At 37.6% G+C, this 27880-nt stretch overlaps 1 protein-coding gene across 1 annotated transcript in view; it reads left to right on the top strand.

Annotated features, from left to right (window-relative positions):
* The first annotated feature begins 207 nt into the window (after nt 1-207).
* The window catches only part of LOC116170878 (transmembrane protein 164), a 106684-nt gene continuing 79011 nt past the window's right edge, over nt 208-27880 (top strand). The window contains exons 1-3 of the mRNA XM_031487424.1: nt 208-373; nt 1586-1737; nt 20362-20413. The gene's annotated coding sequence lies outside the window, so the exon portion shown is untranslated. The remainder of the gene's footprint in view (nt 374-1585; nt 1738-20361; nt 20414-27880) is intronic.

The raw sequence follows: 27880 nt of genomic DNA, 5'->3' as shown, positions 1-27880 counted from the left end.
TCATGTAAAAAAAGAGTTCTATTGGATCAGTTTAACTGAAACATGTAAAACCGGCTCTGAGATCAAGAAGGTAAGTGATTTGAGACATGACAGCTTATTCGGTTGTTTTTCTCATCCAAATTTTAATTAAATTAAATTAAATTAATGCACGAATAAGACTTAAGTGTCTCTTTGAAGGGACATGTTCAGGTTAGTCTATTAATCTTATTTTCTCCAATTGTTCGCAGTTCCAGTGGCGGACCTACTGCAAAAGGAGACGTGCACCTATATCTACGCTCGTGAGGATATTCTCGACAGCTTCAGATGATGGATCGATCATCCGTTCCAAATTCCCTTCGATGTTATCGATCTGGGCTCAGCTCAAATACGCGAGGTAGGCACGCCACTGTCTTTTAAATAAATCAATTTAAACTTTTCGTTAATATGCGTCTAGAACAAATCTTTTCCATGACATAATGTAAAATGCCTCTACCTTATTGGGCGACCATAAGCAATAAGAAAGTAGTAGCTTCTACATCTAGGATGCTATGAAAATTCTGATAACAGATTCTTGAGTAATTTTTGTGTGCCATGAGTCACTTTACTTCATATAAAAGAAAAAAGAACGATGGCAGTCAATTCTTGCTTACCATATGTGTAACTTTGAAGATGGTCTTAACTCATTTATTAGACCAAAGGTCGGTTTTTCTTGTCTCAGTTAAACTTCTCCGACAGTTGATTTCTATCTATCGGATAAATTTAACTAAAACATGAAAGATCGGCTCTAAAATCAGGAAGGTAAGCGATTGAATAATGATAGGTTTTTTTTTTATTAATCACTTTATTAATCTAAATGCTACACTGATCAGATAAACAGTAAATGTTTACAGTAATCAAATCCTTATACGAATAATGGTGCGTTTTCACGCTCATGCAATTTGCGCAAACTAACTTGTACATGCCAATTTGTGCAAGTAAATTGGTGCATGAAAACGAAAATTGTTTACTTGCGCAAGCCAGAAAATTTGGCATGAGTAAAATCTGGATGGTCAGATATTTTGCAAGTGGTTGGTGCAAATGCATGAACGTGTAAACGACACACCAATTCGACGAGTGAATAATAGCACAGTAAATCTGTGATAATAGTAAACAGAATTTTTTGTTCCGACGTACACGTGGCTTTAATAGACTGTGTTGTACGTTATTGTGTGTTTTGTTTGTGATAATAATGTCAAAGAAAGAAAAAGAGTTCATGGTAAAGTTTAATGAGCTTTATAAATCCTTTCCTTGTCTTCTGCGATCTTCTTTTTTTTGTCTTTTGGCACTTTTAACTTTTTAATTAAACAAACACCAGCGAATGCTATTAATTCCTCTTCGTAGTCCATCGTTTACAATGACAATTTGAACTGTACTGTACACAAATTTGTGCACCAAACTTGAACCGTGAAAATGGATGCATGAGTTCAGTGTATTTGCACAAATTCGCATGCACTAGTCAATTTGCGCAAATTGCATGAGCGTGAAAACGCACCTTAAGACTTGCATATCATTTGAAGGAATATGTTCAGGTTAGTCTACTAATCTCCCTTTCTCCGATTGTTCGCAGTGCCAGTGGCGGACCTACTGCATAACGGAACGCGAACCTGTATCTACACTCGTGAGGATTTTCTCAGCAACCCCTGTGATGGATCCACCATCGCATCCAAGTTCCCTTCGATCGTATTGATTAATCGCATGGACACAGTTCAAACAAACGAGGTAGGTACGCCACTGTTAACATACACCGATTTGAACACTTTAATATGCGTCTGTAGAACATGACGTGCGTTGAAGATACGAGGGTCACCTCAATATCTCTTTTATTTAGCGAAAAATTTGTCAAATATAATTTTATATGTGACATTACGATCTATCTGATCGCGTATTCAAACTTGCGGTATTACGTCCGGTTTAACCAGAAATCGATGCAACTTTTGTTTTTCAAATACAATTCCTATGTTTTTTACGATATAAAAACAGCAATCAATTTTCTGTATGGCAACATAAAAATATACGCATATGGTTGACATATAAAAAAAAATGGAGAAATTCGTGTTCTTTTTTCTTACGTCACGATCGAATCTGTGTTTAAGTACAGGGAGTGCGCAAACAAGGGTTAAGAAGGATAGGGAACAAATAATGAATCATCATGACCTCTAGCGGTAGAATAAAGAACTAAGGAAAAAAAACTACAGCGAACTTGCACGAGAAATACACAGATGGCGTAACGTTTACTAAATTTAAAAAAAACATTGCAAAAATCAACGGTAAAGGAAGGATGGTGAAGAAACTGAAGAAAATGAAAAACTTCCAGATAGTCTAATAAGTTTCGAGAGCCGAGGAAGCTAAGGTATCCGCAGAAGAAGCTAGGGGCGATAGGGTAAAGGGTCATTTAAGTTGTGGATTTTCGAACTACCTATTTAGGGCAGCATTGTACGCAAAAAATTTACGTTTGGTAGAATTAATCAGTCGAGGAAAACTGCGGAACGTTGCTGGATCGGAAAATGTTAATTTTACTGAAATATTTATTGATTTAGTATTATTCAAATGAGTAATTATGTACTTTAATTAAATCGCATCATTTTGAATAAGCATAGCATTTGCACGTCTATACAGGGTGGCTAGAAAGTAATGGGACAAGGCTCTCGTGCTGAAACGGCTTGAGGTATTGATTTCGAGTTTGGAGTGCTTCATTGAGACATTGTTATGCCTGTTTCGGAATGAAAAAGAAATGTCGTCACTGCCCAATTTTGAGGGCGGCCGCCATCTTGAATTTTGTTAAATGACAACATGGATCATGCGACACAACATTGGGTGGCATCTTGTTTTTTCTTTCTAGTGATTAACTCCTTTTTTGAAAAATGAAAAAAATTAAATTTATTATCTGATGTACACTGAAGAAGCATTGTCACGCATATTTCGGAATGAAAAAGAAATTTAACTAACCAATGTTGTCATTTAAAAAAATTCAAGATGGCGGTCGCCTTCAAAATTTGAGTAATAAAGCAACAGGGGGGGATATTAGTTTTAAAGGAATATAAGAAGTACTCGTATGTTACCAGTGTGAGTCCGTGTACCGAAAAACCAATTAAAAGTAACTATGAGCATGATTAAACGACTAGGGGGCGGTTGGGAATCTATTGTGTATAGGAAAACGAGGAAAGTCCAGAGACCCGAACAAAGGAAGATGTCAAGCGATTGTGAAGCCCGTATTAGGCCTCTGGTCTTTTCAAATTGGCGTAGTATTACCGACGAAAGAAGTAGAAGAGGATGAAGAATCAAGTCCGGAATCGAAAGGGGCTGATGAAGTATATGAAAGTGAAGAAGGCGATGGTGTTTAGAGATTCGAGAAAGTGAAAAAGTCAAGGAAATGTCGGAGTCGAGGTGTAGCTGTAGATATCCAGGAAGCCTAGGAGCAGGAAGAAGGCAAGGAATTGAAGGGTCCCAGGGAGCTAACAATGTTGACGTAACTGTCTTAGAAGCAGTTCTCGGAACTTTGGTAGAAATCTCTCTAAAAACATATTGGTTTTCATTTATGCAACATTTTTCGTTATTATCCTCAAAGCCATGGTACTTCACAATTTATGCTCTGTCATCCCTCGTCTGTTGAGGGTAAAAAAACCCAAAACGAGAAAGTTTAGACGTTCGACCACAATAAAAAATTGAGATTATACTGTAGGTGGACACGTTGCAGGCCCAAAAAGCAAATTTATTAAGATGAATTACAACAAAAATTGAATTAGTGGTGGTACGCTAAATTGATTTTGTTAATTAATTTAATTAGTGAGGAAGATTTGCAAATTTTATTGATGATGTATCGTAATAAGTAATCTATACGGATAGGCCATGATTTTCTCGAGATTTGTAACAAGTTTCTTTTCTTATATTACCGCGACAATTTAGACAATATAAGAGCACGCCGCAGCTTGCGGATTTAAACAATTGTCGCGAACGAACGCGTTAAGTACGCGAAGATTATTCAAAACAAAGTGTAATATAGCTGTTTACAGTACGTATGGAGCACACTAGAATCAAGCTGATTACATTAGAATCAGAAATTGTAGCTGAGGAACTAATCCCAAACGCAAATAAGGGCAATTTGGAAAGGCAATTAGAATACAGTTGAAAGTTATGGCGAGGTAAACACATACGTAATGATTAGCCCACAATAAGACAGCCAGACTCTGATTAGCTTTTCTGTAAATTACGTAATACCTTGTAGGAGAAACCGCAAAATTTACGTTATTACTACTATTTTATCCAAATTTAACCCGTTGCGCTCTTGCCGTTAGCTTTTCCCTTCTCGTATATATTTAAATATTTCGAATAAATTGAAAGGAACTTTGTTAGCTTTACGTACATTGATACAGTTCAACATCAATCGTCGAAATGAAAATAGATTTCAACTCCCGACGGACATTTTGATACTTTTTTCCTCCTTATTTACATTTCATTTATTTTAATTCCGAGGCGATCCCGGTTTTTGGCAGGTTGCTCGAGGAGTTAAGGGCGGGCGTAGTTTGCGTAACTAATTATTTCATAAACCGGCAACCAAGCAAAGGAATAATGGGTTTTGTTTTCATTTTAAATGGATTAGTTAACGGAATTTAATGTGCGAGGAATAAGGTTTGTTCAAATTTGTACAGTTTCTTAGTAATTTTGCATAATGTTCCCGAGAACAGCGGCAAAGGTTGAATTAATTTCGAAGCGCCGTAGTTGTCGTACACAAAGCAAACGTCTTCGTCGCCGCCGTGTACGAAACTCGAGTGTACACACTCAAGTAGGCCTAGATATCGACTTACTAACTGCTTTGAGCAATCTAGCGAACGACAACGCAAGAGCATGTGTGAATAATGCAAGGAACGGGTCGCCGAGGGGATTTTACTTTCTCCCAACCCCTAACGGAAAGATTCCGAAGGTCCGTACCTAGTTATTGACGTACCAGAACTAAAGCCCTGTCTGTCAAATTGCGGCAAGTGACGACGGCTAGGTCTAGGTACGCTGCAAGTTATTTTTTATTCCAATTGAAACTGTCACAAATGATTGAAGGGTACGGATCGATCCTCGACGCCGGCAATTTTCGGGCGAGCTACCGACATTTTCGTTTTCCCTTCCGATAATATAATATGCATTACGCCATAAACCCTTCACGTAAAAGCTCTCAACAAAAACCGATTAGCTATAACAACAAAATTACCTAAAAACCTCCATTATAAATCATGCCCGTTTAGTAAATCGTGTTAGACGCACGCGTGTGAGCTTTTAACTGATAAAGTACTGCATACTGATGCATTCTGCTTAAAAATCTATCTCCCCCGTTCGCGATCTAATGAAACAGCAGCAGGTGCCTCACGCCCCGTTTTTGAGATTCGCAATTGCCACATTCCTTTATCGGGGTTTCCAGCTTTTTTCTTTCAATTTTATTTATAGTCTATATAGATGCCAGTGGTTTAGCTCTTAACAGCATCTGCTACACTTTAAAGCTACAAGATTCCAAATAAATTTGTGGCTAATGCAGTATTGCGACCACTTTTATTGTGGAACATTCAAAACAATATCCGTATTTTATCTCCATCATTTTAAGCAATTGTAAAGCCTCCCTTTTACTCTTTAATCTTTTCAGATTGATCGCTAAACGATTCCTTCCCTTTTTTACTTTTTAAACCTTTAGGGTATCGCATTCAACAGTTGCTTCCTATACACTTGTTACGTCCTAAGGTTTGATACCATACAGATTAGTTACATCAAAATATCCGCAACTGGTATTGACTTCATTCGATCCAACGGTACTATAAGTCCTTGTCTTTGGAGTAGCCCGATTGTCATGGTCAAAAAAAGGACGGGTAATGGAGATTATTTCGTCCAGCTCAATGACGCCTACCCTTTACCGCGTGTTTCGAACAGTCTAGATCGTTTACGGGAGACCCGATTTCTAACCAGTTTTGACATAAGGTCGGCTTGGTCCAATGAAAAGGCAAGGTCTGTGCCAGTTATTGTTTCGTCGAAAGCGAGAGGGGTCAATTGAGAATGACATACGAGATGTTTGATGCCACAGAATGATTGTGCAAGTGCAAAGACTAATTACCACCCCTTATTAACAGTTGTACGAACGGATAGCGTCATAGAAATAGTAAGGCAAGAACATCAATTTAAGTTAAATAACGCGCCGCCGCGCCGTATTCCATTTAAATTTACATATTTTTTATTATGTTATAAAAATACGGTCTGTTTTCCCAAGTTCAGCGAGTTCTCGTAGTTTTTTGCGGCAAGTATCGAATAAAACTTCATATCGAGTGGTGTTTAGCAATTTAAAAATGTCGTTTAAAGAGAGAGGTCACCGCCGTCTCTCCACGCCCGGCCAGATCGTCGATAATCCACTTGAATTATAATAGAAATATTTCTTATCACTATAGAAATACGGGTACCGTTTTAGATCCTCGATAACCGCATTTTTTCGCATTAAATCTACAACTTATTTATTTTCACGTCACGTTTCCATTCGTATAAGCTGTCCCCGTTGGGATGCAGCCGGAGATATTACAAGCTTAAATTTCGACTTTATGCAGTTTGTAATGTAAATTTAACAATTAAAGTGAGGGACACGCCCGATATCGTGCATTTGGCGTGTTACTTTGATACAACTAACTTATACGGTGTGCCAATTTTAAAACTGCCTCGGTCACAGTTTATCGCCACTTAAATGTTTATTTTTACGTATCGTAGTTAACCCGACTAATACCTTTCATGTAATTAAGGTAATAAAGAATTATGACATAGGCGCGGACAGATGATGGGAGAATTATTTTAATTGCAAGCCACAAACGTTATAATCCAACGACGTACACACTTTATTTGTAGATTGACAAGGGGTTGAGGTATTAATAATAAACGCTCGGATAATGTTGACGTAAACTAAAATGTAGTATACGAAGACTTTATTGGAATAAAGTACGTGCTTATTCGGCGTATTTAGGTTTATCTGTCAGCCGTGCAAATTGAGATGGTAACAATGGTCTATGTCCATAACAAAAGGCATTGACAGTACTCGTATACGAGCATCAATTTTTAATATCGAAGGTAGAACAAAAAACAATGTGCTTGAATGGTTCTGTTGTATTCGAATTCGTACCCGCGTGACTATAATGTTTGAACATGGCACAAGGAAAAAATCTGCAATTAGCATTTGGGGATGATTCGGTATCGATCCCGTGAACGAAAAAAGTTTCATGTCGATTATTGTTTACACTTACTAAATCATTTTAAAGCCACTGAAAATAGTGAATTTAATTTAAACGTCAAAAATAGCAAGCTTAGGTTCTGCTGTTGCGGTCGTTTCCAAGTTTGCATTATGTTTTGAACTTCATTTTATTTCGTGCTCTGCGTCCCATTTAAAAGAAAAATGACAGATGTCATTAGAATGCACGATCACCTGTTTCACTTTATCTGCCCTTACTGTTAAAGAACGACTTAACCTATTTCAACCTATTAAAATGTCAATTTAACATCTGCTATATGTGCTTTTGCCACAAAATTCTTTGCCAGTTCGTTTGCTTTATGAACTTTTACGCTTTTAAGGGTTACCAACTGTTTCTAAGAAAACCTCTAAGGCTGCTATTGTTCTATAAAGGTTCCTTAGCTTTAAATAATCTTTAAGAGGTTCCATAGCTTTTCAAAGACCTTCAAGAGTCTCCAAGACATTTGAAGGGTCGGCTAGAGCCCTGAATGACTTTTGAAATCTTTAAAATATATATCTTCAGGATGCTTTAAACTTTAAAGGTCAAGACAATTCAAGAGCTTTCACTATTAGAGTTTTTGAAATTCTTTCCTAGTCCTAAATGCAGAACCTTTTGCGAGCCTTTCAGCCGCAAAGGGCAGAGACTTGCCGGTAAAGGATCCACATAAGAATGAAAATTATCAAGTTCTATTTTGTTGGGGAGGAGGGGGATTCTTAATTCCCCAGACCGTGCGGTACCGAATCCTTACCCAAAAATGTTTATTTCATTTGGGCTCTTCTATGGAAAAGCATAGTACATGACGGTCTGGGGGATATGGAATACCCCCCCCCACCCCTCCCAAAATCCGAAATCTCCATTAACATTTTTCAAAAATTTCAACGGGAGTGCGAGAAATAATACAGGAAGAATGGTTGATCTCTCTTTTGCTGGAGGGGGGGGGGGGTCTCCATACCCCCAGATCTCCGATGCCGCATCCTGTTCCTACAACGTTTTAGTAAAACCACGATCTTATGGAGTGGAATAAAAGGAAGATTCAACTGTCCTTTCCCAAAAACTATCATGAGAGACTTGATGGCTGAGAGCCTTTGTAGGAGATCGCAGTACCGGGGGGTCTGGGGGGTCAAAAAAACAACACTCACTGAATCTTTCTCAAAGGCTAGTAGGGAGTGCTAGGGTCGCTAGGGGTAATAGAGATAGAATTATCAAGCTCTCTTTTGCTGGTGGGGATTCCATACTCCCCTTAGACTCCCCGGTGTTGCATTCTTGGCTTAGGATGTTCAGTGTATGCACCACTGCACGTGGTACCGGTACCGGGGGGGTCTGGGGGGTATGGAATACCCCCCAGCCAAAAAAAGAACACTCGCTGAATCTTTCTCAAGGACTAGTAGGGAGTGCTAGGGTCGCTAGGGGTAATAGACATAGAATTATCGAGTTCTCCTTTGCTGGTGGGTATTCTATACTCCCCCTTAGACTTCCCGGTGTTGCATTCTTGTCTTAGGATGTTTAGTGTATGCACCACTGCACGTGGTACCGGTACCGGGGGGTCTGAGGGGTATGGAATACCCCCCAGCCAAAAAAAGAACACTCGCTGAATCTTTCTCAAGGACTAGTAGGGAGTGCTAGGGTCGCTAGGGGTAATAGACATAGAATTATCGAGTTCTCCTTTGCTGGTGGGTATTCTATACTCCCCCTTAGACTTCCCGGTGTTGCATTCTTGTCTTAGGATGTTTAGTGTATGCACCACTGCACGTGGTACCGGTACCGGGGGGTCATTCTTGTCTTAGGATGGTTAGTGTATGCACTACTGCACGTGGAACTGGTACCGGGGGGTATGGAATACCCCCCAGCCAAAAGAAGAACACTCGCTGAATCTTTCTCAAGGACTAGTAGGGAGTGCTAGGGTCGCTAGGGGTAATAGAGGTAGAATTATCAAGCTCTCTTTTGATGGTGGGGATTCCATACTCCCCTTAGACTCCCCGGTGTTGCATTCTTGTCTTAGGATGTTTAGTGTATGCACTATTGCACATGGTACCGGTACCGGGGGGTCTGGGGGGTATGGAATACCCCCCAGCCAAAAAAAGAACATTCACTGAATCTTTCTCAAAGGCTAGTAGGGAATGCTAGGGTCGCTAGGGGTAATAGACATAGAATTATCGAGTTCTCTTTTGCTGGTGGGTATTCCATACTCCCCTTAGACTCCCCGGTGTTGCATTCTTGTCTTAGGATGTTTAGTGTATGCACTATTGCACATGGTACCGGTACCGGGGGGTCTGGGGGGTATGGAATACCCCCCAGCCAAAAAAAGAACATTCACTGAATCTTTCTCAAAGGCTAGTAGGGAATGCTAGGGTCGCTAGGGGTAATAGAGGTAGAATTATCAAGCTCTCTTTTGCTGGTGGGGATTCTATACTCCCCTTAGACTCCCCGGTGTTGCATTCTTGTCTTAGGATGGTTAGTGTATGCACTACTGTACGTGGTACCGGTACGGGGGGGTCTGGGGCCTCTGGGGGGTATGGAATACCCCCCAGCCAAAAGAAGAACTAACACTCGTTGAATCTTTCTCAAAGGCTAGTAGGGAGTGCTAGGGTCGCTAGGGGTAATAGACATAGAATTATCGAGTTCTCCTTTGCTGGTGGGTATTCTATACTCCCCCTTAGACTTCCCGGTGTTGCATTCTTGTCTTAGGATGGTTAGTGTATGCACTACTGCACGTGGAACTGGTACCGGGGGGTATGGAATACCCCCCAGCCAAAAGAAGAACACTCGCTGAATCTTTCTCAAGGACTAGTAGGGAGTGCTAGGGTCGCTAGGGGTAATAGAGGTAGAATTATCAAGCTCTCTTTTGATGGTGGGGATTCCATACTCCCCTTAGACTCCCCGGTGTTGCATTCTTGTCTTAGGATGTTTAGTGTATGCACTATTGCACATGGTACCGGTACCGGGGGGTCTGGGGGGTATGGAATACCCCCCAGCCAAAAAAAGAACATTCACTGAATCTTTCTCAAAGGCTAGTAGGGAATGCTAGGGTCGCTAGGGGTAATAGAGGTAGAATTATCAAGCTCTCTTTTGCTGGTGGGGATTCTATACTCCCCTTAGACTCCCCGGTGTTGCATTCTTGTCTTAGGATGGTTAGTGTATGCACTACTGTACGTGGTACCGGTACGGGGGGGTCTGGGGCCTCTGGGGGGTATGGAATACCCCCCAGCCAAAAGAAGAACTAACACTCGTTGAATCTTTCTCAAAGGCTAGTAGGGAGTGCTAGGGTCGCTAGGGGTAATAGACATAGAATTATCGAGTTCTCCTTTGCTGGTGGGTATTCTATACTCCCCCTTAGACTTCCCGGTGTTGCATTCTTGTCTTAGGATGGTTAGTGTATGCACTACTGCACGTGGTACCGGTACCGGGGGGTATGGAATACCCCCCAGCCAAAAGAAGAACACTCGCTGAATCTTTCTCAAGGACTAGTAGGGAGTGCTAGGGTCGCTAGGGGTAATAGAGATAGAATTATCGAGTTCTCCTTTTGCTGGTGGGTATTCTATACTCCCCTTAGACCCCCCGGTGTTGCATTCTTATCCTAAGATGTTTGGTATCTGCGGTCATACGATAATCAAGATCCTGAGAGTGTGGAATACCTTCCAAGAGAGGAAGATTGTGATGTGTGTGAGAGACTTTTGTAGGAGACGCGGCACTTGAGTGTTGGAGGGGGAAGGGGGGGGGGCGAACACGCTATTACTTTTCTCAAATACCACCATGAGAGTGCTATGGGAATAGAGACACAATTAGCGATCTCTTTTTTGCTGGTGCTATTTCATACCTTTCCATCTACAATAAAGATGGAATTTTTGACCTGTTTGTTTGGTGGGGGGTATTCCATACCAATACCTGTACAAGGATTCGATTACTTTTTCTGATCACCTGACACGGTCTGACACTTGACAAATTCGGGGGTCCGGACCAAAATGAAATGCCGATTCCGGTTCTGTTTATATTTAATCGAAAATAGTTAGAACGGTTCCGTTCCGGTTTCGGTTAAAAAAAAAATAACGGTTTGTTTTGCGCATTTTTTTCGGTCCATAACGGTTCTTTTCGCTTCTAGTTGATTAATGTTGTTAATTAATAGGTGTGAAAAAGAAGCAAAAAGGCATAAATACCAAAATGTGACGTATCGTCATTGTAACTAATTTACAACGACAAGGGGAATACATGAGAGAGAGGCAAATATGGATTTAAACTTAATTTATTAATAAAAAACAAAAAAATATACAAAAACTTATGTAAAAAAAGTATGTATGGAGTATTGTTTATTTTTATTTTCTAAAACTTTGCTTCTCCTTTTATTATTTACATTTACGGTAGTGGCTAAATTACCGCCACCCCCACTCGTACTGCCTTTAATTTCGACACCTTATTAAAAATGTATAATCTACCGGTGGCAACCATAGAGTAATAGTTTATCCATTTTCAGGACGTGTTTTCCAATAAGCTGTTAAGAACCGTAAATAACCGAAGAAAACAACCGATAATAAGTTTCTATTTCTGAAGGAATAACGTTTCGGTTCGGTTTTCGATCCTGGAAAAAATACCGGTTTCGGTCCAGTTTTCGGATCTTAGTGGGTCCATGGCCAGGTTCCTGAACAATTTGAGTCAAATTTTGCTTTAAATCTACTTTTGCAAGTATCTCCTTCACCTAAAATTGCACGGCCATAAAGAGAGAATTGTGTATGAAAACAGTGGAAATATTAATCGATTCCGTGTGGGGAGATGAATTAAAAACGATTTATCCTCAAAAGCCCATTGTACAGGCCCCAAGATATCGAAAGGTCGTGTCATCTGTGTGTCTGATATCGACAGCTTAATCGCAGTATGAATTGCCAAAAGACATCCCTTAACCCGCATACGCATTGATCACGGGTTTTAAGATCACGTCCGTGTCGTTACACTGACAAGATTTATTCGACTCCTTCTAATTCAAAGGACTCTATTAGGTGGGAAGCACACGCACATATCGTACGCACACGGCTCAAATTAAATTTATTACGCGTCCAAATGTGTACGCGAAAAAAGTAGGGAGCGTAAAAGAAAATGCATCAACTGGAAGGTAAAGTGGATAGATGTAAAGTGTTGACTCCATTAGGGGGATGGAGAAATTGCCGGTCTTAGAAATAACAACCGACAGCGACTTAGTGACCTGTCCGTTTCAAACCTACGCCATTATCTTAAATTTTAAGGTTTTACAAGATTATGTCCCATGTAAATATTTTAAGGGCGGAATCATTTCGACGTAGGTAAGAAAAAAGAAACGCACGCGATCTTTCGGAAGTAAACTAGTTAACCGGAAATGCTACACTTAAAACGTAAGAAGCTCGGGGAATTCCTGTTGGCCGACGTCACATCCATTAGCTAAAAAGTACTCCCTAGTTTTCCGCTTGAAATAGCAAAAGCCGAACGGGGTAAACATCCGCTGTTCCCCAGAGGTAAATGGCATTTAATGCGCGCACCGCACCAATACTCCCAAGTGTTAAATAACGGAGACGTCGCCAATTTTCGCGGCCACCATCAACGGCTCTATGAAAAACTCATTCTTAGACAATTTGTAGAGCCAATAAAGGAAGGTTTATTTTATTGCCGGTTTCTCATAGGACGTGTTATCTCTGGGATATTATTTGAAAATCGCCGCCCACGACCCCTATCTCTCCAGAACGGAGATAACCCTCATTTTTATGTAATTGGCAATACACTTTCCGATATTCTCCTTCTGCTTGTAGTTGTATACGGCTTCGTCCGTTTTTGGTAAAGCGAACAATTTAAAGAACGAAAGAGACCTAATTCGTATGGCGATCAAAACACGAACCCTTACTTACAATCTATTTTGTCTGGAAATCATAAAAAAAAGGGGGGAAATATAATAAAATATTCAAAATACACGTAGCGGAAAATCGAACCCAATCGTGATTTGTGGTCGAGCCAGCGTTTAAATATTGCATTTGATCTTAAACAATTTTTTCTTTAATTTGGTTATTGCAATCATATCAAAATTGCACCCCCAGCGGTCAGTCGATGAGATTTAATAAATAAATAAAGGCATAGCAGAGATACTATAATGAATATTATAGATAGCGCGTTTATGGTTGCGTAACTGAATCTAATATTTTGACTTTATGATTCTCTACGGCATAGCGATGCAGCAATCTTTGGCCAGCTGTGAAATTTAGATTAAGATTTAAGATTAAGTCTGTAGTTAGTTAAAAGTAAATGAGGGTTTCCGTTTTGCTGGTTCCTAAATGTTATTACCGATAGCAAATCAATTTATTACAGATTTATCATAATTGAAGTGGCGCCCTCTGACTCTTATAATAATAAAAAGTGCAAGTGGCGGTATGCTACTGCTAAAAAAATTCACGTTTTAAGGTTTAGAAGAAATATTCCATTTTTTCTGTGTTAACAGGAACGTGTCCTCAATTCCGAGTTTAGAAAAGAAGAGGGCATTAAATCAAGTAGTGAACGAAGTGAATAATATAGAGACAAGTAAACAGAATTTAATTTTATGAAATTAACAAAAGTTAATGGCAGCAAAGCTTTAGTAATTAGGTTTCATCTCAAGCAGGAGATAAACTCTTATCCCACGAACAAAAGCCATTAGCGTATGGAAGTTCTCCCCCTACTTTTCTAATTTATGCACATTATTATTACCCCCAGTTTCACCTTTGACGAAGAACGTAAAAGTCAAAAATAAGAGAAGATTTAGGGGATTTCCAATTTTGCCCACTTTGAAACGCGAAACTCTCGCTTTTAGACGCCACCGTTCCGGAATTATTTTCCAAATATTTTTTCTCGATTTGCCGTCCAATTTCGCAATTTGAACGTAAGCCGGATTCATTTTTTAATGCTTAACCTCGAAACAAAATGCGAAACGAATTAAAATTGAATTTGAAACTTTTTCACGCACGCAGACGACCAACAACAAAAAATCTACGCCGAAGGCAACGTTAATAAAATTATAGTAACGTTAAAAACAATTACAACCTCATAGAGTACGGTAAAACACCCCCGAGCGGATGTAGGTACGTAATAAAAGAGGGCTCATTTACATAATTGGATTTTCTGCAAAAGGACGCAAAATAAATTAATTATTTGCAAAAAATCGTTCTCGAAATGAACTAATTACCCCATCGACAGTTCTAATTGAATTGTGCTCAAACACTTAATAGTTGTAGATTTAGTCGAAGGTCAATTTTAATCCACTATTTAATGAAAGCGGATTGGAATTCAAGCAGCTTCTTATAACACTAAATTAAATGACAAATTCAGTTATCTGAAACAAACAGGTGTTTGATTTCAGGCAGCTGAATTTTCATCCACAAAGTTTGAACTTACTGTCACTCCCCTTTTTGGTCGATATACTCTAAATTATATGATGTTGGAAACATATTAAAGATCTCCCAAAATTTTGGTTTTTCGCCCAGACAATTGAAAATCGTACTCTTCTAGCAGAAATTATAGCAGTTTTTGTGGTTTTTTCATTATAATACGATTGTTCACCTATAACTTTTCACGTGTAGAAGCGATCTTAACGTACATTCGGCTGCAAATAGTACGCAGGGATGACCTACCGGATACTTTGCCGTACTTATTCACGTAACGGTATAGAAAACATAGTATCGTATGGACTCATTATCGGAGCCTTTGCAATACAATTTTACAACGTTGCTCCTTCCTCCGAACAATGTGTGCGTGTGTAAATATGTGCGGAAGTCCCACATCTCCACGAGCACTTTTCACAACCATGATAATAACACCCGTAAAATTGGTAGACGGTGTAGCTGTCTTTAGGCTTCTCGTGTATTTCCCGCATTTTGCAAGTCGTAGATATCACGGGACTCTCGGAAAAATCTTTACTCTCCCCCAAAATCTACTCCAGAACCCCAAACAGGCCTTGCGCAGGATATTAACATCTTGGGTGCAATATTTCTCGGCGAAAATCAAAGACCGCCCCTTTTGGCTACTTCTTCCTGGTAATCTTGGTTGACTTCTGTGTTAAAAAAGTGAGGAAAGTAGCCCTTTGTGCCCTCAAAAGTAAAAGTCTTTTGCAGAGAACTTAAAATGTAATCAGAAATGCGTAATTATTTTTCTTTATTATATCGCGAATTAAATTAATTAGACCAATCAAACCGCGCATTATATCAATTTCAAAGCTCAAAATCGTACGAATTTTTAATTAATTAATCAAATCTAAGTCCAAATTCCGAGAAATATCCATGAAAAGACTCATTCGGCGAATCAATTTAATTGATCCTGATTGAAAATTAAACCTCCAATAAAAAAGTGGAAGGGCCACGTGACCCGGTTCTACTCATATGTCTAACAATTGAATTAACCCCATTGCAATAACCTTGTTCTTGTTTTAAACGACCTTGTGCCACAAATAAGCCCTCTTCTTAGTTACAAATCTCAGGATACGATCTTGCACTACAAAACAAGGTCACTTCATAGTTGCAGACCACCATCTTGGTTCAGAATCCACATTGGTCCAAAGATCCAAGACCACGACCGTGCAAAAAAGTGGTGGGGGTGTATCCCTGCCCTACTTCAGCTGGCCCTTGATGACGATCCTTGGTCATTAACTGAAAGGGCGAACGGGTGCGCATAATTGATCGGTGAGAGTGACATTTTGAGAACCGCAGCACTAGAGGAATGAGGAAGCGCAAGCGAATTTACATTTATGGCAATGTAGGACACATGTAATGAAATGATGAGATGCGATTAATCGCAATTAATTCTGGTAAACGTGCGAGATTATGCAGATTCTGCGGAAAATTTGAAAAAATAAAATATTAGACGTTATGAAAGCTAAAAGCCAAACTAACTAGCAATTTTACAACAAACGCCCATAAATCACCGCAATTAAGTATTTCTTACCAAAATAAATAATCAGAGTTTACAGGATTGCTATAATAAATACCGAAACTCAATTACTTTTCACCACATATTTCAAACTTTTTCGCAAAAAGAATACTCGTTTAAATAACCATCTGATTTATGTCTTAAGGTCAGTATTTTTCAAGCGAACGTCATCTAAATTGTAATTTTTCTTTAACACATCAATTGCTTCTTCCTCCCCTGAGGCTAGGCGCGCATACAACACACATTGTATTATAACGTTTTTTATTTATTTTATCTAAAAATGGAAAAGAAATTTTAAGGTCGTTCTTCAAACTTAATGTTTAGTAAACAGGAAAAATATCTTTCATCCGCTTCTTCTCGCAAGACGGCTTTCGCGTCATCGATCCGTCGAAATGTGTATTTGGACTTGTGTTATGCAATCGCTCAATTAGATTGAAAGAAAGGAAACGGGCGGAAGTAGATGGAAGGTTAATGTAATCCATCAACGAAAGATGTATCTTGATTTTGAGCAAAGGAGAAAATATCGAGCTTGGAAATTCGCCTTCAAAAGGAATTATTGTTCCATTTCTCCTTTCAAATACATACCTACATTTCGGCAAGGTATTTTTTTGCGGAATGACGCAATTAATTTTGACGCTCAAATTTCGGTGTGTATGACACGTGTAATTATTTTGTGAAACTCGATTCGACTTTTGTGGCAAATTGAAACGTACCATGACGATTTCCCATTCGCTCAGCGTTGTAATGTGTAATTTCTAATAGTAGAACTTCTGGTAGGAATTTTCAAATAATAGAAATGTCTACCAAAACGGTTTAGTTTTTTTTGTACTGACCTGAGTAGGCCAGGGATAAAGTTTACGCATAAACCCGGAAGGCCAAAAAAAAAAAACTCACCCATTAGCCTTATTAAAAAGCCTAAGTTAAAAAATAAAATACATCTTGACTCTGTATCAGAGACTTACCAGACGACCCTCGTAATACACTAAAGATAGTAGGCCACGGATAAAGTTTACGCATAAACCCGGAAGGAAGGCAACCCAACAACCTCACCCATTAGCCTTATTAAAAAGCCTCACCCATTAGCCTTATTAAAAAGCCTAAGTTAAAAAATAAAATACATCTTGACTCCGTATCAGAGACTTACCAGACGACCCTCGTAATACACTAAAGATTTAGATTACCTCAGATGTAAGATACTTTATATACGACACAAGGCACCTTCGACACTTCAAAGATATTTGAAACACTTGTATTTCCTGTATTATCCGAGCACTTGGGACTCACTTGACACTTTTGAAACTTCAAACAAAAGAATATCGAACGTTTGAGGCACCCGAGATATTTTTAAAGTTTAAGACTCATAATATTAATTGAGATATGCGCGCTACTTGAGACCATTTACTAATATCCATGAAATATTTTACTATTGTACCTAATAAACTAGATCTCACGCCGCCACTGGAAGTATGCATTCGCACTTTAAATGCCCCCGACATATAGGAGGTACTTAAGCTACTATAGCGACGTCGGGGTGCCATCAGGTCGCCATCAAGGCAATAAGGAATGAAGGTGGATGCGACGCGTTTTTTCCGGGAAATGTGATGGGTTTATTCGAGAGTGTTCTAGAAGTTTTAAAGTTTAAGTTCTGTCATGGACACACAATCAAATTTTCACGTTCCTTATGCCCTATTGTAAAGTTACAATTTAGATTCAGTACAATAATCAAAAGTCCATTTTGTTTTTTTAATCATTAGTTAGAAAGATTCCAAAAATTTAATTAGCCAAATTTTATTGTCAATTTGTCAAAGTATTTAGTCGGCGTCAAGTCAAATTTTTCTTTATCCTCCTTCTTCGCTCTTCCCCTGTTCCTCTACCTCTTTTGTCCACCAAAAAACTCCGGATCTTCTTTTCTTTCTTTTCGACGTCCTCTTCCTTCTTCCAAAAAAGTACCCAACCATTCTAGTTAGCGAATTTTTTAAGAATTAAAAGAATGTGCTATTGTTTGCGATTGGTTTGTATAAACTATAACTTTCCCGTGCGACTCTTTTTCGAGATCAGGGCGGGGCCTGAGGGGGGGGGGGTTAAAAACTAATTTTATTTCATTGTATTCTAATTAAAGGTCTCAACGAAAGGAACCGTTTCTACCAACTACTGCCCTTCTTTATGTCCTCTTATCCAAGTACGGGGTGGAGGGGGAAGGGGGGGGGGAATGGAACTAGTTTTATCCTTCATGGTACTCTAATGAAAAGTCTCAACGAAAGGAATTAATTCGTAGGATGTGATCTTGAACACTTTTAAATGGGAAACTAAAATGGTAAAAATACATGCAATACAAACGACTTCAAATTTGTCCAGGAATTGATATCTTTAAGAAAACTATTTTTGCAACAAATGCCGACTGACATAAGGTTACCCTTTATTATCTACAACTCACTGGAACCTAGAATTTCCTAAATCTATTAGGAAAACAACGCGTTATAGAAAGAAAATCTAGTCCAAAAAAATTTATTCTACACCAATAGCTACCATTACACGTCCCATCCAAAGGTGTGCCTTGATGCGTCTTACGGATCTCGTGAAGAAAATTAAAAAATAAATATTTTGTGCACTTTTTAAGGGTAGGTAGCTTTCGAACGAAACACCCCCAGATTATTTAAAAAAAAAACATGCACAACTTTTGAATATGACTCAGTGTCAATTCGGAGGACAATTCCCTATTCTTTTACGTTGCTTATCTCGAAACTAAATGGATAATTCTGTTAGCAAAACCTAATCCATCCGTTTGTTAACGAAAGAAAGCTACGCTTTAATAACTGTCAGTATGATTGATTGAAATTACCGAAAACGCAGCGATAATACCAGTAGTAATGATATAACATCTCGAAACGTGTATTTTAGAATAAAAGAGAAAATAATCTATCATTTGGTTGTCGATTAGTTTTCAAAGAAAATTTCCGCATTACATCACAATATGTGATGAAAAAGGCCCCCACTTCACTTTCGACGTATATTTCTCATCCCTTTCTCGAAGGGTGATGGATGCATCGCTAATACCCGCAGAAAAAAAAATAAACAACTTAAATTAACGTTTAAATGTCGCCAGATGAAAAGTCGAAAAAAGAAGCCATTATTTAGGCACGCACAACCGGGACCCATAGAGGAGACCTCTGGGGACGTTAAAATCTCACGAAGTCGACTGGAACGTAAATCGTCGCACACGTGAAAAACATTTAGGACGGAAAGACTGATTGTCAAAAAAAAAATCGCAAACAAAAACGTTGTGAACACGGAAAGGTTAATGCGGCTCATTCGTTTTGTCTCTTTTTGTTATATTGCGAAATGTTTTATAATTATTCGCGTCGGCAAATTGATTTTTATCAAACCTCAATGTTTATCGTTTTACTTTTTCTGAAACTTTTGTTTTGGTGGACTTCCGAAACTCAATTTCAAACGATGAATAAACGTTCATTAAAAAACAATTCATTCTCTCACAGTACTACCTGAACTTCATTCTGTATCGTTTGTGTATATAGAATTTATCATCATCCATTAAAATATACCTTCTCTGCGGTATTTAGGGAAAGCGAATTTAATTGATGGATTAAAAATGGTTAAAAATTATTAAAGTAAGGATCGGACAATTAGCTTCGAATCGGAATCGGAACATTTTTAAAATAAAGCTCCCAATCAATTATCTTGATGTTATATGCTTACTCGTTATTCGGTTAAATTGAATTACCAGAAAATTTATCTTTGGGGGTAGGTAGATGGAAACAAAATGAACAATCGTTACCTCAATTTATCCAATAAAAAAGGTTACTTTATTTTATAGTAGATGTTAAATCGACATTTTAATAGGTCTGAGTGAGTATGGGTCGCTCTTTAACCGTGAGGGTAGATAAAGTGAAACAGATTATTATGCATTTTAATGATATCTGTCATTCTTATTTCAAATGGGACGCCGAGCACGATTTAAAGTGACGTTCAGAATATATGACAATGATGTTTCTATGAAAACGACTCTAAGCGTGCTATTTTTGAGGTCTGAATTACATTCTGAATTGTCAGAAGCTTTACAATGATCGATATGGCTTCTGCTATAAAATAAAGTTTTATATTATTTATGTTTATTATTATAAATAACTATTAATTACAAATCGGTATGTTTAAAAGTTGGTGTACTAAATATTTAAATTATTTGTTTCAGGGAGGTTCGACAGTTTTCGTCAGTTGGCGCCCTTAAAATCGTCGTTACTAAGGTAGGTGGCATTTTTTAATTCCATCATCAAGCAAAGATGACACTTTGTAAATGAGTTAACATTTCTGGATTCTACAGATCAAAATCTGTTCAGAAAATTTGTTTCCCAATTAATTCGGGAAGGGTACACATTGTTTTATTTAAGAAAAATCTTGACTATACATTTTGAGATCATACAATTTATTTTAGTGGTCTCTGCACCACAAAATCTATTAAGGAAATTCGTGAAAATTTTGTTTTATTTTAGAAAATATTACTTGACTATATAGGGTGGTGCAAAAATACCGTATGAAATGAAGCTGTTTTAGACAACACGGCATTCACTTGGTATATGCACAATAGTTCAAATGACCTTGATATTGGCGCATGCGCAGAACTCAAGTTCAAAGTTCGCCAAGATCAGTGTTAATACCTACTCCCAATTTCAGAATTGACAATTAATTACACTTAAACACAACTAATTGATGGATTTACTCACATCAAAAAAGCTTAATTAATTAGGTCAAATTTTAACACAGCGGGGCATTTGCGTTTTATTCCAGTGCATTATAAAAAATGTCGGGTGTTAATTTTCGCGAAATTGGAGCTGGTTTGTTCAAGTATACGTATAGACATTTTTGCTTGGCTTTCACCACGAATTTAACGTTACCAGGGTGGTGCCAAAAGTCAACGGTACCATTACAACGATCTATTTCCATATTCTTAAAAGAAGCGGCATTTTTCTGAGAGAGAAAGAGATTTCGTTGAAAGTAACTTTGATATTCCTGAAGAAATCGACCTATTAGAACCATTTGTATAAAAAGATTGATTTTTTGGCAAATTAGGTTAAATTTAATTTTGTAACATTTTGAGACCATTATTGTACTACTGAGATATCGATTTGGACCAATCAAGTGTCTACAATTTTAGTCATTGCCCAATTCATTACCCTTTAGCCTTATTAGAACCTGAAGAAAGATCTGTTAGTTTACCTTGTTCTCCCACAGTAAGTGTTTTTTATGTTTTTAAATTAACTATAAGACTTAGTTGCGCCCTATCCGGTTTTCTTAGAAACGAGCTCTTAAAGCGAGTTCGTGATCTTGGACTTTCTGTGCGTCCGTCAGTCTGTTCATGATAGCTCGCGAACGGTTTCGAATTTTCCAATTCTTTTTTTAGTAGACGAGGGACTAACTGATTAAATTTCACTCTACAGAGTTTCTGCACAACAATTAAGGTCCAATAATCGAAACATGTTTAGACAATAAACGCGAAAACGGAAAGAAAGGTTGATTTAAAATTCCAGGCAATAAGTAATAGAAAACATTATAAAAACTATAAATGTCACCACTTGTGTCCTTTATGGGCCGTTAAAGAAATTTTCTTGCGCTCTCTGCGAATATTTTCTGGATATATATCGAATCTCTTATTATTTTTATTACCTTCATATTGTAAGCTACTGTAAATTTTATTGTATTTCCCCAAAACGGCGAGCGAATTGCCAGACGGATGCATTCATACAACAATCTGCGACACTAACTACAAGCTATTGGAACTTTATTCGCAAATATGCATACACCGTCGCAATATAAATTCTTTGCCGTAGGTTAAAGTTATGACGACGGAGTCAATTAACTGTCGAGTGCGGTTTGTTTATTGGTTGCGCCCCTCGTATTTTACATATCAAATATCATCGTACCTAAAACCCTTTTACGCTACTGGAAACTAAGTTTATACGTATAATGCGGAGAGAGTACTTGTTGATGTTGCTTGCGCTGGGAATTTAATTTAGGTGAACCAGAAATCTCCTCTGAGGCAGCTAACTGATAGCTTTAGTAAATTTCCGCCAAACCTCATTATACATAGCTGACCACAAACTCGCAGAGTATAATGATTTTTATTAATTAGTTCGAAGCCCCGCATGTATAAGTTCAAGCAATATTTTTTTCTTTGCCCCCGGGATTTTGTAATGCCTTCGTAAATAAATTAAAGTTTTTAGTAGCACATTTCTGATGAGTTACTTTTTGTGATGTTATAATTTTATGTTACGCATTCACATCATTTACAACACAATTTGATACTAATTTAACGGCTGGTTTTTTTATTGGTAGGTTCTTTTTTCCCCATTAGAGAAAAACTCACCGCTGCGCTCGAGTACGTGGTGTGGCGAGTGCGAAAAGTCATTTAACGGGGGAGTTGCGATCTACCATAAAGAAAGTACGTCCGTTATACGTCATACGAAATGGCGCGATGTAATTATAAAATTATTTTAAAGCTTCTGGCAATTTTGGATTTAATTTAAACGTCAAAAATTGCAAGCTTAGGTTCTAACAGCATTGTATTATGTTCTGAACTGCATTTTAACTCGGGCTCCGCGTCCCACTTGCGTTACAGCGTTAAAGTGATCACTTTATCTACCCTTACGGAAAATAGATATAATCGTTGGGGTGGCCAGGTCTACTTAGGCCCTCCTCTTTTTTCCTTATACTTACGTATTTCAAAATAATTTGTATGCACGACTTATTACGAGCTATTTAAGAGCTTTCACGTACATTCAATTACGGCAAACTACCATACACTAATCAAAGCGTCTACCCAAAAGCAACGTTTCGCGTCCGTCTGTTTTATTTAATGACTTTTTCCCTTCACACCTTCCGCCTCTACTTCCGTATCAAAATTAATGCGCGTTTTTGAGTAACTGCTTTCTTCGGCGAAAAAATCTGCTGATCTTAAAATTAATTAGATTTACGCAGCGATAACGAATTCTTATCGCACTGACCGGAGATAAAGTTTTACAATAACAACACGCAATTATTTTCAAACCAACAAACTTAATCATTTAATAATAATAAGTGACATTTATTAAATTATTATCGAGACTTTAGGTTTGCCGCTAGAGGACGTACAATACGTGCAACGCAATCTTGTATGAATTTTGCACCATTTTGACCGTCTCTTTACGGATTGAATGTAACTTCGGTTTGTTATGTTGCTATATTTAGTTGGCTTTGAAATAAAAGAACACTTAACAAGCGATAATTAAAATTAACAGTCAATATAAGTTTTTAAATAATCAGCAACTAATGAATTATTCAAACTATAAATCAGAGAAGTATACATTGAATAATAAAAGAAAGAACAGTTATAACGGGTCCGTTAACTTGGTCCCCCCACTGAGAGACTAGTCGTATTATTTTGAAATGAATGCGCTCGTTATGCGTTCATATGCGCCACCGATAATAACTCTTGCGCCATTATCGTTTTTTAGAAATCCGAAAAAACATTTGGGGGGGCCAAGTGAACGTAGCCCCCCCCCCCCAGTACGTATTTTGTCCCTTGTAACTAGGTCACCTGATACATTTGGTTATGCGCTCAATTGCGCCACTTGAATTAAAGCTAGCGCCATTACGGTTAAGCCGTGACAAATTTTCAAAAAGTGGGGGGGGGCCAACTTAACGTTTTTAAAAGTTACTTTTTTTTAACATCTTTTCATACGAAATTGTACTCTCAGGTATGCGCTGAAATGCGCCGTAAAAAGATATCTTTGCGCCATTATTGTTTTTTGGTTATCCTTAAATATATTTGGGGGGGGGGGCAAGTGAACGGAATCCCCCATAACGCATTTTGCTACCGGTATTTGTGCCACTTGATACATCTGGTTATGAGCTCAATTGCGCCACTTGAATTAAAGCTAGCGCCATTACGGTTAAGCCATAAAAAATTTTAAAAAGGGGGGGGGGCTAACTTAACGTTTTCAAAAGTTACGTTTTTTAACATGTTTTTTCTACTACATCGTACCTTTCATCATGCGCTAAAATGCGCCGTAAACAAAAATCTTGGCGCCATTATAGTGTTTCAGAAACACTATACAGGGTGTTTTTTGGGAGCTTTAGTTAAACGATTCTGAGAAAGTAAAATAGGTAGGTTTTTAAAAATTTGTATTTAGGAGTTACTCCGAAGGCCGAATCGATGTAAAATATTTTCAAAATGGACGCACTTCCGGAAATAACTTTTGAAAACGCTAAGTTAGACCCTCCACTTTTTAAAAATCTTTATGGCTTAACCGTAATGGCGCTAGCTTTAATTCAAGTGGCGCAATTGAGCTCATAACCAGATGTATCAAGTGGCACAAATACCGGTAGCAAAATGCGTTATGGGGGATTCCGTTCACTTGTTAGTTGTTAGTATTAGGAGAGCGGAATGCACGAGAAGGTGTTTTTCATTCAATTTTTTGTCATTTTGTAAAAGAGAAATTTGGATTAGGAGATCATGATGCGTAAGAATTTGCCTATAATTGGTCTTACACCTTCTGGAGTTACTGGATCCTGAAGCAACAATTTGCATTAGGGCAGCATAATGCATGAGAAATTGTTTTTTCGTAATTTCTTATTTTTTCGCTGCTGTCAATCTGATTCAATGATTTTTTGAAAGACAAACGGACATTAGGAGAACATAATCGATATAAAACAATTTGATATAGAAAAAAATAACCTTTTTTATGTGTAATTGATAAACTATTTGCAGAATTGTAATCTTCGAACTCTTGCCTTTCAGTACGGATTCTTAAAAATAGCACCCGTTGCTTCGACCTTTCTTAGAAACCATAAAGAAAGAGGCTTAAGGAGCACTAAGTAATAAATTTATAATATCCAACAATGTATCGGGCTTTCCAATAGAAACTCCGGCAATGAGATTACGTCCCTTTTTGCAACTTTGTAAGAATCTTTTAAAATATTTTCGATATCTCGTGTAGGTGGCGTAAGCCTACTCCACATATCACTCCATTTGTTTTGGTTACAGAGAAACCTACAGGGCAGATTACCGCCTCGTTATATGTAAATAAAAACTTCGTTTTAATATTAACTCTTAAATTATAAACGGATTTCAAATCGTTTAATCAGAAATGTCCCAAAGCGCAGCGGAGCGTAGAAATAATACAAACAACGTGTAAAAATTTTGCTAATATCCTTTGATGAGCTTTTATTAAAAAACTTTGGACACATAGCGTTTGTTACGGCCGAAACATCAAAGAGGAATACGCAGTAACGGAAAAAAAATTGTAACCCCCCGGACTAAGAGCATAAATTCACCTGTTTTTGTGTGCACCTACAAAAAAAAAGTTTGTATATGCCTCGGAATAGAAATTAAAGTACGGAACCGACGTAATAAAGAGAGGGCGATTAAGGGAAGGTAAAATAAAGCGAGGGAGGGTTTTATTTTCTGTCATTTTATGCGAAATATAAACCAGGCGCGGCTCGGAAAGAAACGGCTAACAGGTAACTCATTATAATTAACGAAGCTACGCCGTTTTAGTTCTTGATGTTTAATATTTTCGACCCCCAGTTTGTGATAACATAACCTCAAGGTACGTGTACGCGTTTCCCTAGTTTATGTATGTTTAATAACGCAAATATATACACACGGTTCAAGGGACAAATGTAAAGAGAAGCGGGTGACATGACAATCTTGCTATTGTTGCCAAGACTCCCTCGCCCATTATCTTGGTAAATCAAGGCGTTAATAACTTGCTTATTAATACGGCAATATCGGTGTTAATCACAACCTCACTTTGTAAGCCTTCCTTATTGTCGTACATTAACGCAAAATGGCCGCCTGTTTCAGCAACTAACGAGTTTAATGATCGCGCGATGAATAATTAAAAACTGTCAAGTTAGCTAAAAATGTGCACCAGTCCAATTAAAAGGTTTCCTACTGACCGTAATGGCCTTAGTAAACCTACATATTTAAATGTTAAATTAATTAATATTTATTAACGATTAATTAAATGTCGAACGTTCGACCTATCGCAATTCCATCGTCCATGGTTGCAGGGGCGTTGCACAGGCCAAAGGGCATGATCGTAGATTAATGAAAATCAACCTGAAGAAACAAAAAACGAAATAAATCAAAATTAGTATTACAAAATATCTCATATAGTGAAATAATAGGAAAGTTTCATATATAAATGCTGCAGGGTCGAAAGATTTGCGTGCTCTTCCACTTAATCCATAAAAATAAACTATAAATTAACAAGAACGTAGATATACAATAATTATAATATTAAATTTCCCAATTACAGGATGATACGCACAAAATATTAATAGTGTATAGTAGCTATACAGGGTGTCTTAAATTAAGTAGGATCTTTGTTATTTTTATACTTACAGATTCGGTTAAATTGGCAAAGTTATGTAGTTTTTTATTCTGATGGATATTCCGATATTTTGAAACAAATAATTCGTTTCGTAGATAATTGGAAAAAAGCGAAAATCGCCATTTTTGAAATGTTTAAATATAGAGCTATCGAAAAAAGTTTCAAATAAAAGTTGCAAGATTCGATGGGATAAATTAAATGGACGCAGAACATTTTTTTGTATGGTTTTGAATGGCGGTGTTCGAGATATTGACATCAACTTTCTTATTTTAAATGGACACCATATTGGATTTTTACGTCACTTGATAGAAAAAAAAAATTATAAAACCAGTGATACTAAACACTTTCATTTGGGAATCAAACTTGCATTTTTGCCTCGAAGCTTACAATGTATTTCTAATGGCAATAATTCCATGGCCGATTATGATTGAAACCAAATTCATTCGTCTATTGTCTCGCATTGTCACCATCGACACGGCCATGGAATTTTTTTTTTTTTTGGACAGGTGGGGAAATGCATTACGCACACTCCAGATGGAGGTTTGGAGTAGTGTGGGACTCTCCCATTATTTGGATAATATCTCGGAAATTTTATTTTATTTGAAACTTTTTTGGATAGCTCTCTTTGTTACTAAAGAACTTTTTAAAAATAGCGATTTTCACTTTCTTTGAATTATCTACGAAACGATTTATTTTTTTCAAAATATCGCATCAAAAACTACACAACTTTGCCAATTTAACCGAATCTGTAAGTATAATAATAACAAAGATAGACATGTTATCCTACTCAATTTAAGACACCCTGTATGTAATCTAGCATGATTAACAAATGAGCGTCATAAACTGTTGACGTATGTGGTAGGCTATGAAAATTAACATTTGTGTTCCTACAGCATGATAGACCTCACAAATTACACGAATAGGCGATTTAAGTCAAAAGTTAGTGCGTGAAGTATTGATGTAAAAGGGTATTTTTGTACCTATAGCGTGAATAGTATTCACTCACTTGAAAGTTCAGCTAAATGAGTAAAAGAGGACGGTTTGTGTTATTACGCACAACATTAAAAAGGAAGGAAAGAGGCCTTGCATCCGTTCCTGCCTAAAATCTACGGGTTTTACAAATAGTAGAGTTAGAAAGGCCGTTAAATTACCAAAATTCTGTATTTATTTCTACTGAATCTAGATCTGTAATTAAAAAAAACAAAACAACATCCCATTTTTCAGATAATTACAAAAATGTTACTTTTACATAGAACATCCGGTATATTATTACATTATATGACAGACAAAACTTCCTTTTTTCAATTATTTTCATTTTAATCTAGTTACCCATGAAAA

Source organism: Photinus pyralis, unplaced genomic scaffold (assembly GCF_008802855.1).
Source record: "Photinus pyralis isolate 1611_PpyrPB1 unplaced genomic scaffold, Ppyr1.3 Ppyr1.4_LG5, whole genome shotgun sequence".
NCBI lineage: Eukaryota > Metazoa > Arthropoda > Insecta > Coleoptera > Lampyridae > Photinus > Photinus pyralis.
Note: the sequence above shows the minus strand (reverse complement) of the source record. Positions and strands in the feature narration are given on the sequence as shown.